The sequence below is a fragment of the Pongo abelii genome, chromosome X (genome assembly GCF_028885655.2).
Source record: "Pongo abelii isolate AG06213 chromosome X, NHGRI_mPonAbe1-v2.0_pri, whole genome shotgun sequence".
NCBI lineage: Eukaryota > Metazoa > Chordata > Mammalia > Primates > Hominidae > Pongo > Pongo abelii.
Window position 1 is genome coordinate 85,467,463 of NC_072008.2, and position 16,760 is coordinate 85,484,222.

Below are 16,760 nucleotides of genomic sequence, written 5' to 3' on the forward strand. Positions count from 1 at the left end.
AGATCAAAATCATGTACATTTAAGTAAGTGGTATTGACAATTTAACAATGTTTATTAAAGTCAAAAGAACAGAAACTACACAATTTCTAACAATGCAAAATAAGAAAACTTTATATTCCATAGATATTTTAGTCTGCCATAATCTCTTCTATGGCTAAAATAAAAACAAACTTACCCTTTTAAGTAGAAAGGACAAAGTATCAATTATAAACAAAATAGACGATTCCAGCATGGAAGTCACAATCATTCAGTAATCATATTTAAATAGTAATCATATTTAAATCAAACATATTTAAATAGGATTAACCCAAATTTATAAAAAGTATAATTTCTCATCTCATTAACCAGTGAATATAGTCTTCACTCATACATGTTCTCATACACGGAGGGAAACATCATACATGAATAGTGAACACTTACCAAAGAAGTCTCTCCGCAATTGCACTTTGAAGGCCTTCATGACTTACAATGACAAGATTTTCTAAACAGATCTGCTCTTCGATAGAACTTCACAAAATATTGGAATTTGTTCATGGATCAATCTTGCAGTAAGAAAAAAACATCTAACTTACTTAACCTAGATTAGTAGCATACTTGCTAAAATAAAACTTCATCACTTCTCCACATTTGAGAATGTTATATCAGAAAACTGCATACTCATGCTAATTTGTTAATTTTATCTGGGTAAAATAAAGGTATTCCTGGGGAGATGACAAGTAGTACAACTGGTCATTTTGTTTTTAAACTCAAGGATCCTGGCCTTCCAGAATTTGTTCTTCTTTACAACCTTATAACTTTTGTGTCCCACCCCCATAACCCCATGTTATGCTCCCAACTTCCATTGAGCTGGATGTAATTCACATGTCTGAGCAAAACATTTTAAGGTATTTATTGTCCATTTCATTTTTTCCAGTTATTAAAGAGTTGTTTTAAAAGAATGAACACATTTAACCAGGAATTCTAGTACATGTAACTTGAGTTGGTTCAGTTTTGTTCTCACTGTTATTTTGTCAGTTGGTTTAAAAACACAGGTTAAGAGTCATAGAGGGAGGAGCCAAGATGGCCGAATAGGAACAGCTCCGGTCTACAGCTCCCAGCGCGAGCGACGCAGAAGACGGGTGATTTCTGCATTTCCATCTGAGGTACCGTGTTCATCTCACTAGGGAGTGCCAGACAGTGGGCGCAGGTCAGTGGGTGAGCGCACCGTGCGCCAGCCGAAGCAGGGGCGAGGCATTGCCTCACTCGGGAAGCGCAAGGGGTCAGGGAGTTCCCCTTCCAGAGGTGACAGACGGCACCTGGAAAATCGGGCCACTCCCACCCGAATACTGTGCTTTTCCGACGGGCTTAGGAAACGGTGCCCCAGGAGAGTATAGCCCGCACCTGGCTCAGAGGGTCCTACGCCCACGGAGTCTCGCTGATTGCTAGCACAGCAGTCTGAGATCAAGCAGCAAGTCGGCAGCGAGGCTGGGGGAGGGGCGCCCGCCATTGCCCAGGCTCCCTTAGGTAAACAAAGCAGCCTGGAAGCTTGAACTGGGTGGAGCCCACCACAGCTCAAGGAGGCCTGCCTGCCTGCCTCTGTAGGCTCCACCTCTGGGGGCAGGGCACAGACAAACAAAAAGACAGCAGTAACCTCTGCAGACTTAAATGTCCCTGTCTGACAGCTGTGAGGAGAGCAGTGGTTCTCCCAGCACGCAGCTGGAGATCTGAGAACGGGCTGACTGCCTCCTCAAGTGGGTCCCTGACCCCTGACCCCCGAGCAGCCTAACTGGGAGGCACCCCCCAGCAGGGGCAGACTGACACCTCACACGGCCGGCCAGGTACTCCAACAGACCTGCAGCTGAGGGTTCTGTCTGTTAGAAGGAAAACTAACAGAAAGGACATCCACACCAAAAACCCATCTGTACATCACCATCATCAAAGACCAAAAGTAGATAAAACCACAAAGATGGGGAAAAAACAGAGCAGAAAAACTGGAAACTCTAAAAACCAGAGTACCTCTCCTCCTCCAAAGGAACGCAGTTCCTCACCAGCAACGGAACAAAGCTGGACGGAGAATGACTTTGACGAGCTGAGAGAAGAAGGCTTCAGACGATCAAATTACTCCGAGCTACGGGAGGATATTCAATCCAAAGGCAAAGAAGTTGAAAACTTTGAAAAAAATTTAGAAGAATGTATAACTAGAATAACCAATACAGAGAAGTGCTTAAAGGAGCTGATGGAGCTGAAAACCAAGGCTCGAGAACTACGTGAAGAATGCAGAAGCCTCAGGAGCCGATGCGATCAAATGGAAGAAAGGGTATCAGCCCTGGAAGATGAAATGAATGAAATGAAGCGAGAAGGGAAGTTTAGAGAAAAAAGAATAAAAAGAAACGAGCAAAGCCTCCAAGAAATGTGGGACTATGTGAAAAGACCAAATCTACGTCTGATTGGTGTACCTGAAAGTGATGGGGAGAATGGAAACAAGTTGGAAAACACTCTGCAGGATATTATCCAGGAGAACTTCCCCAATCTAGCAAGGCAGGCCAACATTCAGATTCAGGAAATACAGAGAACGCCACAAAGATACTCTTCGAGAAGAGCAACTCCAAGACACATAATTGTCAGATTCACCAAAGTTGAAATGAAGGAAAAAATGTTAAGGGCAGCCAGAGAGAAAGGACGGGTTACCATCAAAGGGAAGCCCATCAGACTAACAGCGGATCTCTCGGCAGAAACCCTACAAGCCAGAAGAGAGTGGGGGCCAATATTCAACATTCTTAAAGAAAAGAATTTTCAACCTAGAATTTCATATCCTGCCAAACTAAGCTTCATAAGTGAAGGAGAAATAAAATACTTTACAGACAAGCAAATGCTGAGAGATTTTGTCACCACCAGGCCTGCCCTAAAAGAGCTCTTGAAGGAAGCGCTAAAAATGGAAAGGCACAACCGGTACCAGCCACTGCAAAATCATACCGAAATGTAAAGACCATTGAGACTAGGAAGAGACTGCATCAACTAACGAGCAAAACATCGAGCTAACATCATAATGACAGGATCAAATTCACACATAACAATATTAACTTTAAATGTAAATGGACTAAATGGTCCAATTAAAAGACACAGACTGGCAAATTGGATAAAGACTCAAGACCCATCAGTGTGCTGTATTCAGGAAACCCATCTCACGTGCAGAGACACACATAGGCTCAAAATAAAAGGATGGCAGAAGATCTACCAAGCAAATGGAAAACAAAAAAAGGCAGGGGTTGCAATCCTAGTCTCTGATAAAACAGACTTTAAACCAACAAAGATCAAAAGAGACAAAGAAGGCCATTACATAATGGTAAAGGGATTAATTCAACAAGAAGAGCTAACTATCCTAAATATATACGCACCCAATACAGGAGCACCCAGATTCATAAAGCAAGTCCTGAGTGACCTACAAAGAGACTTAGACTCCCACACATTAATAATGGGAGACTTTAACACCCCACTGTCAACATTAGACAGATCAACGAGACAGAAAGTCAACAAGGATACCCAGGAATTGAACTCAGCTCTGCACCAAGCAGACCTAATAGACATCTACAGAACTCTCCACCCCAAATCAACAGAATATACATTTTTTTCAGCACCACACCACACCTATTCCAAAATTGACCATATCCTTGGAAGTAAAGCTCTCCTCAATAAATGTAAAAGAACAGAAATTGTAACAAACTGTCTCTCAGATCACAGTGCAATCAAGCTAGAACTCAGGATTAAGAATCTCACTCAAAACCGCTCAACTACGTGGAAACTGAACAACCTGCTCCTGAATGACTACTGGGTACATAACGAAATGAAGGCAGAAATAAAGATGTTCTTTGAAACCAACGAGAACCAAGACACAACATACCAGAATCTCTGGGATGCATTCAAAGCAGTGTGTAGAGGGAAATTTATAGCACTAAATGCCCACAAGAGAAAGCAGGAAAGATCCAAAATTGACACCCTAACATCACAATTAAAAGAACTAGAAAAGCAAGAGCAAACACATTCAAAAGCTAGCAGAAGGCAAGAAATAACTAAAATCAGAGCAGAACTGAAGGAAATAGAGACACAAAAAACCCTTCAAAAAATCAATGAATCCAGGAGCTGGTTTTTTGAAAGGATCAACAAAATTGATAGACCGCTAGCAAGATTAATAAAGAAAAAAAGAGAGAAGAATCAAATAGATGCAATAAAAAATGATAAAGGGGATATCACCACCGATCCCACAGAAATACAAACTACCATCAGAGAATATTACAAACACCTCTATGCAAATAAACTAGAAAATCTAGAAGAAATGGATAAATTCCTCAACACATACACCCTCCCAAGACTAAACCAAGAAGAAGTTCAATCTCTGAATAGACCAATAACAGGAGCTGAAATTATGGCAATAATCAATAGCTTACCAACCAAAAAAAGTCCAGGACCAGATGGGTTCACAGCCGAATTCTACCAGAGGTACAAGGAGGAGCTGGTACCATTCCTTCTGAAACTATTCCAATCAATAGAAAAAGAGGGAATCCTCCCTAACTCATTTTATGAGGCCAGCATCATCCTGATACCAAAGCCTGGCAGAGACACAACAAAAAAAGAGAATTTTAGACCAATATCCTTGATGAACATTGATGCAAAAATCCTCAATAAAATACTGGCAAACAGAATCCAGCAGCACATCAAAAAGCTTGTCCACCATGATCAAGTGGGCTTCATCCCTGGGATGCAAGGCTGGTTCAATATACGCAAATCAATAAATGTAATCCAGCATATAAACAGAACCAAAGACAAAAACCACATGATTATCTCAATAGATGCAGAAAAGGCCTTTGACAAAATTCAACAACCCTTCATGCTAAAAACTCTCAATAAATTAGGAATTGATGGGACGTATCTCAAAATAATAAGAGCTATTTATGACAAACCCACAGCCAATATCATACTGAATGGGCAAAAACTGAAAGCATTCCCTTTGAAAACTGGCACAAGACAGGGATGCCCTCTCTCGCCACTTCTATTCAACATAGTGTTGGAAGTTCTGGCCAGGGCAATTAGGCAGGAGAAGGAAATCAAGGGTATTCAATTAGGAAAAGAGGAAGTCAAATTGTCCCTGTTTGCAGATGACATGATAGTATATCTAGAAAACCCCATTGTCTCAGCCCAAAATCTCCTTAAGCTGATAAGCAACTTCAGCAAAGTCTCAGGATACAAAATCAATGTGCAAAAATCACAAGCATTCTTATACATCAATAACAGACAAACAGAGAGCCAAATCATGAGTGAACTCCCATTCACAATTGCTTCAAAGAGAATAAAATACCTAGGAATCCAACTTACAAGGGATGTCAAAGACCTCTTCAAGGAGAACTACAAACCACTGCTCAAGGAAATAAAAGAGGATACAAACAAATGGAAGAACATTCCATGCTCATGGGTAGGAAGAATCAATATCATGAAAATGGCCATCCTTCCCAAGGTAATTTACAGATTCAATGCCATCCCCATCAAGCTACCAATGACTTTCTTCACAGAATTGGAAAAAACTACTTTAAAGTTCATATGGAACCAAAAAAGAGCCCGCATCGCCAAGTCAATCCTAAGCCAAAAGAACAAAGCTGGAGGCATCACGCTACCTGACTTCAAACTATACTACAAGGCTACAGTAACCAAAACAGCATGGTACTGGTACCAAAACAGAGATATAGATCAATGGAACAGAACAGAGCCGTCAGAAATAATGCCACATATCTACAACCATCTGATCTTTGACAAACCTGAGAAAAACAAGAAATGGGGAAAGGATTCCCTATTTAATAAATGGTGCTGGGAAAACTGGCTAGCCATATGTAGAAAGCTGAAACTGGATCCCTTCCTTACACCTTATACAAAAATCAATTCAAGATGGATTAAAGACTTAAATGTTAGACCTAAAACCATAAAAACCCTAGAAGAAAACCTAGGCAATACCATTCAGGACATAGGCATGGGCAAGGACTTCATGTCTAAAACACCAAAAGCAATGGCAACAAAAGCCAAAATTGACAAATGGGATCTAATTAAACTAAAGAGCTTCTGCACAGCAAAGGAAACTACCATCAGAGTGAACAGGCAACCTACAAAATGGGAGAAAATTTTCGCAACCTACTCATCTGACAAAGGGCTAATATCCAGAATCTACAATGAACTCCAACAAATTTACAAGAAAAAAACAAACAACCCCATCAAAAAGTGGGCGAAGGACATGAACAGACACTTCTCAAAAGAAGACATTTATGCAGCCAAAAGACACATGAAAAAATGCTCACCATCACTGGCCATCAGAGAAATGCAAATCAAAACCACAATGAGATACCATCTCACACCAGTTAGAATGGCGATCATTAAAAAGTCAGGAAACAACAGGTGCTGGAGAGGATGTGGAGAAATAGGAACACTTTTACACTGTTGGTGGGACTGTAAACTAGTTCAACCCTTGTGGAAGTCAGTGTGGCGATTCCTCAGGGATCTAGAACTAGAAATTCCATTTGACCCAGCCATCCCATTACTGGGTATATACCCAAAGGACTATAAATCATGCTGCTATAAAGACACATGCACACGTATGTTTATTGCGGCATTATTCACAATAGCAAAGACTTGGAACCAACCCAAATGTCCAACAATGATAGACTGGATTAAGAAAATGTGGCACATCTACACCATGGAATACTATGCAGCCATAAGAAATGATGAGTTCATGTCCTTTGTAGGGACATGGATGAAATTGGAAATCATCATTCTCAGTAAACTATCGCAAGAACAAAAAACCAAACACCGCATATTCTCACTCATAGGTGGGAATTGAACAATGAGAACACATGGACACAGGAAGGGGAACATCACACTTCAGGGACTGTTGTGGGTTGGGGGGAGGGGGGAGGGATAACATTGGGAGATATACCTAATGCTAGATGACGAGTTGGTGGGTGCAGTGCACCAGCATGGCACATGTATACATATGTAACTTACTGCACATTGGGCACATGTACCATAAAACCTAAAGTATAATAATAATAATAATAATAATAATTACAATAAAAGAAAAAAAAAAAAAAAGAAAAAAAAAAAAAAAAAAAAAAAAAAAAAAAAAAAAAAGAGTCATAGAAGTCAATCAACAATCATATGAAAAAATGTGTATGATAAGTAAATTATATTAATACCATGTGGATTAACCTCCTTTTAAAATACAGGCCAGGTGTGGTGGCTCACACTTGTAATTCCAGCAATTTGGGAGGCTAAGGCACAAGGATCACTTGAGGTCAGTAGTTCGAGACCAGCCTGGCCAACATAGTGAGACCCCATCTCTACTAAAAATAAAATAAAATACAAATACAGCATGATAAGGGTTGAGTAGAAATAGGAGAATCATTAAAATGTGTTTCACAATTTCATTGGAAGTATGAAAAGTTAAATTTTGGGGGGAGTCTTAACAATGATATTTAGCAAAGAGAAAATTGTAAAACTGAACAAACCTTAATTTCTCTGGTTTAATGTTGCAGGTTTTTTTCTAGTTAAGTAGGAACATTATCAATGGAACTGTTTTTAATTTAAGAAATTTAAATAGTCATTAAATTACTGGTTGAAAATTCTAAAACTAATTTAAATTTAAAAGCTGATAAATACAGATTAAAGTCAACTGCATTTCTGCTTGGATAACAAAAACATAAAACACAAAACAAAAATAGGTCATACACATTGTATGACACTAAATGAGGTGATTTTGACTATGTAAACATTAAATACACATGTTTCCATGCTTTTATTTTTATGTATCTCATCTCACTGCAGACAGATTTAAAACTACTTTGAATTTTTTAAATCCCAAAACTTTTATTCTGTACTTCATTCTGTATAAAGTACTTTGTAGTACTTGGTGCTGAATTTTTTATCTAACTTTTGAGGAAGATGGTTAATATACAAGAAGCTAATGCCAGCTCTGTCAAAAATACATCCCTCACACTTTTACATATAATATATATAGAACTATACATAAAATCTGTCAAGATGGAAACTCCCTGGAATTTCTTAATGTATTGAAAAGTACAGCAAGGCAAAAGAAAGCACGATATATAAATAGTGTATAGGCAAAAAAGCATTCTGACATACATAGTATTTTTAGTGTAAGTGGAGTACAACTTATCTATAAACACAAAGAATGTTTCAGGGGCAAGTGAAGCAAACAGAAGCAGCAGCTCTTTAAATTACATTCAATCATGGAGAAGAGCAAGTCTCTGATAGTTTATCCTAGAGAAAGCAAATATTACAAGTCACCAAGGCAGTGAAAAATATATAACACTGTTGAAGGCCGAAAGAATGAGGGTCGTGATCAACTCAGTATACCAATGGAGGCTATATGAGTAAACAGCAAACTGTTTACTCATGAAAGCAGGATATTGGAAAACTGACAAACTGCATCTGCCACCCAGAAGGAATGCTGAGGGCAGTCACGACCCAGGCACAAGTGTTTCTTGTGAATAGGCATATCTGAAGCCTGTTAGCAATAATGTGAACCTGTGATCAATCAAGCAGCTGATCAACCATTACCTCCTCCTCCCTGCTCTTTCTACCCAATAAACACGAAGGGCAGCCAGCATGGTGGCTCATGCCTGTAGTCCCAGCACTTTGGGAGGCCAAGATGGGCGGATCACGAGGTCAGGAAATCGAGACCATCCTGGCTAACATGGTGAAACCCCATCTCTACTAAAAATACAAAAAATTAGCCAGGCGTGGTGGCGAGCACCTGTAGTCTCAGCTACTAGGGAGACTGAGGCAGGAGAATGGCGTGAACCTGGGAGGCGGAGCTTGCAGTGAGCCAAGATTGTGCCACTGCACTCCAGCCTGGGCAACAGAGTGAGACTCCATCTCAGTAAGTAAATAAATAAATAAGAAGGGCTGTAGAAGCTCAGGGCTGCCTTTGCTCACTAGAAACAAGGAGCCCCCTGACCCCTTCTTTAAAACAAATCCTTTCATCTTTGTTTTCATTTCTGCATTCATCCCCCTTCGTTCAGTCCCACAGTAACCATCACATAACACTAATATTTTAAACAGTCCACATTTTAAATATGATTTAAAATCCTGACTCAAATATTCACACTAAAACCAACATTAAGAGTTTAATTCTTTTAAACTTTTCAGAAAAAAATGAAGATCTTAATAGAGCAGATGCTATGAAGGGTAGCAAATGCAATATCCAAACAAAATATGCATGCAAATAGATAATTCCCATCATTACAGAGCTAAAGGCTGATCACATTTTTCTGATTTATGATATATTACAAAGTACTTTATTACAGTAGAAAAATACTCTTTATAAAAGGTGAATATATATTTACTTATATTTAATTTCTATAACATGTTTAAATTATATACTATATATTTATACATATATATATGCTAAATTACTTATATACACATCAAACACACAACAGCAAAGATAAAATCCAACCTCTCCTGTTCCATGGAAGCAACACTTGTGCCAAGAGAATCCATCTGACCCTGTGGTAGTTCCATATTGAGATCAAGGCTACAACTTAAAAATAATTAGCAGTTGGTGGCTGGCAAGCTGGCCTAATAGGAACAGCTCCAGTCTGCAGCTCCCAGCGAGATCAACGCAGAAGGTGGGTGATTTCTGCATTTCCAACTGAGGTACCCAGCTCATCTCAGTGGGACTGGTTAGAGTGGGTGCAGCCCATGGAGAGCAAGCTGAAGCAGGGTGGGGTATCACCTCACCTGGGAAGCGCAAGAGATCGGGAAACTCCCTTCCCTAGCCAAGGGAAGCCTTGAGGGACTGTACTGTGAGGGACGCTGCAATCCAGCCCCAGATACTATGCTTTTCCCGTGGTCTTCGCAACCCACAGACCTGGAGATTCCCTTGGGTGCCTATGCCAGCAGGGCCCTGGGATTCAAGCACAAAACTGGGTGGCCATTTGGGCAGACACCGAGCTAACTGAAGGAGTTTTTTTTTTTTTTTTTCCTACCTCAGTGGCACCTGGAATGCCAGTGAGACAGAACCATTTACTCTGCTGGAAAGGGGGCTGATGCCAGGGAGCCAAGTGGTCTAGCTCAATGGATCCCACCCCATGGAGCCCAGCAAGCTAAGAGCCACTAGCTTGAAATTCTAACTGCCAGCACAGCAGTCTGAAGTCGACCTGGGACACTGGAGCTTGGTGGGGGGAGGGGCGTCCACCATTGCTGAGGCTTGAGTAGACAGTTTCCCGCTCACAGTGCAAACAAAGCTGCCTGGCAGTTCAAACTGGGCGGAGCCCACCGCAGCTCTGCAAAGCCGCTGTAGCCAGACTGCCTCTCTAGATACCTCCTCTCTGGGCAGGTTATCTCTGAAAGAAAGGCAGCAGCCCCAGTAAGGGGCTTATAGATAAAACTCTCATCTCCCTGGGACAGAGCACCTCAGGGAAGGGGCTGTGGGCACAACTGCAGCAGAGTTAAAAGTTCCTGCCTTCCGGCTCTGAAGAGAGCAGCAGGTCTCCAAGCACAGTGGTCGAGCTCTGCTAAGGGAGAGACTGCCACCTCAAGTGGGTCCCTGACCCCCATGCCTCCTGATTGGGAGACACCTCCCAGCAGGGGTCAATAAACACCTCATACAGGAGAGCTCCAGCTGACATCTGGTGGGTGCCCCTCTGGATTGAAGCTTCCAGAGGAAGAAACAGGCAGCAATCTTTGCTGTTCTGCAGCCTCTACTCCTGATAACCAGGCAAACAGGGTCTGGAGTGAACTTCCAGCAAACTCCAGCAGACCGGCAGGAGAAGAGCCTGACTGTTAAAAGGAAAATTAACAAACAGAAAGGAACAGCATCAACATCTACAAAAAGAATGTCCACACAGAAACACCATCTGAAGGTCACCAGCATCAAAGACCAAAAAAACAAAGGTAGATAAATCCACAAAGAAGAGATAAAACCAGTGCAAAAAGGCCCAAAATTCCAAAAACCAGAATGCCACTTCTCCTCCAAAGGATCACAACTCTTCGCCAGCAAGGGAAAAAAACAGGACGGAGAATGAGTTTGATGAACCTACAGAAGTAGGCTTCAGAAGGTGTATAATAACAAACTCCTCCGAGATAAAGGAGCATGTTCTAACCCAATGCAAGGAAGCTAAGAACCTTGAAAAAAGGTTACAGGAATTGCTAACTAGAATAACCAGTTTAGATAAAAACATAAATGTCCTGATGGAGCTGAAAAACACAGCAGAAGAACTTCGTGAAGCATACACAAGTATCAACAGCCGAATCAGTCAAGTAGAAGAAAGGATATCAGAGATTGAAGATCGACTTAATGAAGTAAAGCATGAAGACAAGATTAGAGAAAAAAAGAATGAAATGGAATGAGCAAAGCCTCCAATAAATATGAGACTATATGAAAAGACCAGACCTACGTTTGTTTGGCGTACCTAAAAGTGGCATGGAGAAAGTAACCAAGTTGGAAAACACTCTTCAGGACATTATCCAGGAGAACTTCCCCAACCTAGCAAGACAGGCCAACATTCAAATTCAGGAAATATACAGAACACCATAAAGATACTCCTTGAGAAGAGAAACCCCAAGACACATAATTGTCAGATTCACCAAGGTTGAAATGAAGGAAAAAATGTTAAGGGCAGCCAGAGAGAAAGGTCGGGTTACCCACAAAGGGAAGCCCATCAGACTAACAGCAGATCTCTCTGCAGAAAGCCAGAAGAGAGTGGGGGCCAATATTCAACATTATTAAAGAAAAGAATTTCCAACCCAGAATTTCATATCCAGCAAAATGAAGCTTCATAAGCAAAGGAGAAATAAAACCCTTTACAGACAAGCAAGTGCTGAGAGATTTTGTCACCATCAGGCCTGCCTTACAAGAGCTCCTGAAGGAAGCACTAAACATAGAAAAAAAAAAAAAAAAACCAGTACAGCCACTGCAAAAACACACCAAATTGTAAAGGCCATCGACACTATGAAGAAACGGCATCAACTAACAGGCAAAATAGCCAGCTAGCATCATAATGACAGGATCAAATTCACACACAACAATATTAACCTTAAATGCAAATGGCCTAAATGCCCCAATTAAAAGACCCAGACTGGCAAACTGGATAGAGTCAAGACCGATCGGTGTGCTGTATTCAGGAGACCATCTCACGTACAAAGACATACATAGGCTCAACATAAACGGATGGAGGAATATGTACCAAGCAAACGGAAAGCAAAAGAAAAAAAAAAAAAGCAGGCATTGCAATCCTAGTCTCTGATAAAACAGACTTTAAACCAACAAAGATAAAAAAAAAAAAACAACAACAAAAACAAAAACAAAGAAGGGCATTATATAATGGTAAAGGGATCAATGCAACAAGAAGAGCTAACTATCCTAAATATATATGCACCCAATATAGGAGCACCCAGATTCATAAAGCAAGTTCTTAGAGACCTACAAAGAGACTTATACTACCACACAATAATAGTGGGAGACTTCAACACCCCACTGTCAATATTAGACAGATCAATGAGATGGAAAATTAAAAAAGATATTCAGGACTTGAACTCAGCTCTGGACCAAGCAGACCTAACAGACATCTACAAAACTCTCCACCACAAATCAACTGAATATACATTCTTCTCAGAACCACATCACACTTACTCTAAACTTGACCACATAATTGGAAGTAAAACATTCCTCAGCAAATACAAAAGAACAGAAATCATAACAAACCGTCTCTCATACCAAAGTGTAATCAAATTAGAACTCAGGATTAAGAAACTCATTCAAAACCACACAACTACATGGAAACTGAACAACCTGCTCCTGAATGACTACTGGGTGAATAATGAAATTAAAGCAGAAATAAATAAGTTATTTGAAACCAATGAGAACAAAGACACAACATACCAGAATCTTAGGGACACAGCTAAAGCAGTGTTCAGAGGGAAACTTATAGCACTAAATGCCCACAGGAGAAAGCAGGAAAGATCTAAAATCAACACCCTAACATCACAATTAAAAGAACTAGATAAGTAAGAGCAAACAAATTCAAAAGCTAGCAGAAGACAAGAAATAACTAAGATCAGAGCAGAACTGATAGAGATAGAGACATGAAAAACCCTTCAAAAAATAAATGAATCCAGGAGCTGGTATGTTGAAAAAATCAACAAAATAGATAGACTGCTAGCCAGAATAATAAAGAAGGAAAGAGAGAAGAATTAAATGACACAATAAAAAGTGATAAAGGGGATATCATCATTGATCCCACAGAAATACAAACTACCATCAGAGAATACTATAAACACCTCTATGCAAATAAACTAGAAAATCTAGAAGAAATGGATAAATTTTTGGACACATACACCCTAACAAGACTAAAGTAGGAAGAAGTTGAATCCCTGAATAGACCAATAACAAGTTCTGAAAATGAGGTAGTAATTAATAGCCTACCAACCAAAGAAAGCCCAGAACCGTTCAGATTAACAACCAAATTCTACCAGAGGTACAAAGAGGAGCTGGTACCATTCCTTCTGAAACTATTCCAAACAACAGAAAAACAGAGACTCCTCCTTAACTCATTTTACAAGGTCAGCATCATCCTGATTCCAAAACCTGGCAGAGACACAACAAAAAAAGAAAATTTCAGGCCAGTATCCCTGATGAATGTCGATGCAAAAATCCTCAATAAAATATTGGCAAACCGAATCCAGCAGCACATCAAAAAGCTTATCCACCATGATCACGTCAGCTTCATCCCTGGGATGCAAGGCTGGTTCAACATATGCAAATCAATAAACGTAATCCATCACATAAACAGAACCAATGACAAAAACCACATCATTAACTCAATAGATGGACAAAAGGTTTTTGATAAAATTCAACACACCTTCAGGCTAAAAACTCTCAATAAACTAGGTATTGATGGAACATATCTCAAAATAATAACAGCTATTTATGACAAACCCACAGCCAATATCATAATGAATGGGCAAAAGCTGGAAGCATTCCCTTTGAAAACCAGCACAAGACAAGGATGCCTTCTCTTACCAGTCCTATTCAACAGAGTATTGGAATTCTGGCCAGGGCAATCAGACAAGAGAAAGAAATAACGGGTATTCAAATAGAAAGAGAGGAAGTCAAATTGTGTCTGTTTGCAGATGACATGATTGTATATTTAGAAAACCCCATCATCTCAGCCCAAAATCTCCTTAAGCTGATAAGCAACTTCAGCAAAGTCTCAGGATACAAAATCAACATGCAAAAATCACAAGCATTCCGACACACCAATAATAGATAAACAGAGAGCCAAATCATGAGGGAACTCCCATTCACAATTGCTACCAAGAGAATAAAATACCTAGGAATCCAACTTACAAGGGATATGAAGGACCTCTTCAAGGTGAACTACAAACCACTGCTCAAGGAAATAAGACAGGAAACAAATGGAAAGACATTCCATGGTCATGGATAGGAAGAATCAAAATCGTAAAAATGGCCATACTGCCCAAGGTAATTTATAGATTCAATGCTATCCCCATCAAGCTACCACTGACTTTCTTCACAGAATTGGAAAAAGCTACTTTAAATTTCATGTGGAAACAAAAAGGAGCCTGCATAGCCAAGACAATCCTAAGCAAAAAGAACAAAGCTGGAGGCATCATGCTACCAGACTTCAGACTATACTACAAGGCTACAGTAACCAAAACAGCATGGTACTGGTACCAAAACAGAGATATAGACAAATGGAATGGAACAGAGCCCTCAGAAATAACATCACACATCTACAACCATCTGATCTTTGACAAACCTGACAAAAACAAGCAATGGGGAAAGTATTTCCTATTTAATAAATGGTGTTGGGAAAACTGGCTAGCCCTATGCAGAAAACTGAGACCAGACCCCTTCCTTACACTTTATATAAAAATTAACTCAAGATGGATTAAAGACTTAAATGTTAGACCTACAATCATAAAAACCCTGGAAGAAAATCTAGGCAATACCATTCAGGACATAGGCATGGGCAAAGACTTCATGACTAAAACACCAAAAGCAATGGCAACAAAAGCCAAAACAGACAAAAGCGATCTAATTAAACTAAAGAGCTTCTGCTCAGCAAAAGAAACTGTCATCTGAATCAACAGGCAACCTACAGAATGGGAGAAAATTTTTGCAATCTATCCATCACAACAAAGGGCTAATATCCAGAATCTACAAAAAACTTTAAAAAAAAAAAAAAAACATCAAAAAGTAGGTGAAGGATATGAACAGACACTTCTCAAAAGAAGACATTTATGCAGCCAACAAACATATGACAAAAAGCTCATCATCACTGGTCATTAGAGAAATGCAAATCAAAACCACAATGAGATATCATCTCACACCAGTTAGAATGGCAATCATTAAAAAGTCAGGAAATAACAGATGCTGAAGAGGATGTGGAGAAATAGGAACGCTTTTACACTGTTGGTGGGAATGTAAATTAGTTCAACCATCATGGAAGACAGTGTGGCTATGCCTCAAGGATCTAGAACCAGAAATACCATTTGACCCAGCAATCCCATTACTGGGTATATACCCAAAGGTTTATAAATCATTCTACTATAAAGACACATGCATACGTATGTTTACTGTAGTACTGTTCACAATAGCAAAGACTTGGTACCAACCCAAATGTCCATCAGTGATATACTGGATAAAGAAAATGTGGCATATATACACCATGGAATACTATGCAGCCATAAAAAAGGATGAGTTCATGTCCTTTGCAGGGACATGGATGAAGCTGGAAACCATCATTCTGAGCAAACTAACACAAGAACAGAAAACCAAACACCACATGTTCTCACTCCTAAGTGGGAGTTGAACAATAAGAACACATGGACACTGAGAGGCGAACATCACACACCAGGGCCTGTTAGGGGGTGGGAGGCTAGGGGAGGGATAGCATTAGGAGAAATACCTAATGTAGATAATGGGTTGATGGGTGCAGCAAACCACCATGGCACATGTATACCTGTGTAACAAACCTTCACGTTCTGCACCTATATCCCAGAACTTAAAGTATAATAAATAAATTTAAAGAAATAATAATAATTAGCATATGAATGTTAATATGGGCATTTTTCTTCTTTACCTAATATGTATTGTAAATTTGAATATTCCATCTTCCATTTTACCTTAGTTTACATAAAAATAAAACAAGTTCAATTTTATAAATATAAATTGAGCTTAAATATCTTCTGAAAGTCAACCTTAAGATAACGAATTTACTAATTTTAAAGTATTTTTGTTGAGTCCTAAAAGTGACCCACGTGGAAGGTAATCTTATGATATAAAAGATATTAATACTGGGAAATGATCTGGTCTTCAGAACAAAAGGCCAAACTAATGGTTGTCCAATATATTAGATGTGCTGTAGATTACCACGTTTCGTACTGTGAAGGAAAACTAATATGCTAAAAAAGATAAAACAGGCTAGATAACTCTAGCCTCACCTAATATTTGAGTTAACTTCAATTTCAGTTTTTAGCTCCTGGGCTACCCTTAGCAGGAATCATTATTTGCATCCAGCCATACAACTGAGTTTCAGAAAAGTTAAGTACACTCGTCTGAGATCATTCTAGTGATAGACATAGGATTTTAATCTACGTTTGACTGTCTCCAAAGCCTATGATTTTAATCTCCACTGTATCACTCCTCTAGTACGTAAACTATCCTTTCTGCGTGTCTCTAAACCATTGGAGTGTAT

General features: G+C 39.6%; 1 long non-coding RNA gene across 3 annotated transcripts in view; it reads right to left on the bottom strand.

Moving 5' to 3' along the window:
• The window catches only part of LOC112130954 (uncharacterized), a 129,186-nt gene that overhangs the window by 60,100 nt on the left and 52,326 nt on the right, over window positions 1-16,760 (bottom strand). For 2 of the 3 annotated variants that reach the window (XR_010139041.1, XR_010139039.1), the window contains one exon: window positions 421-542. The exons of the other annotated variant lie outside the window; for it this stretch is intronic. This is a non-coding gene — a long non-coding RNA (uncharacterized LOC112130954). The remainder of the gene's footprint in view (window positions 1-420; window positions 543-16,760) is intronic. 3 annotated transcript variants of the gene reach the window in all.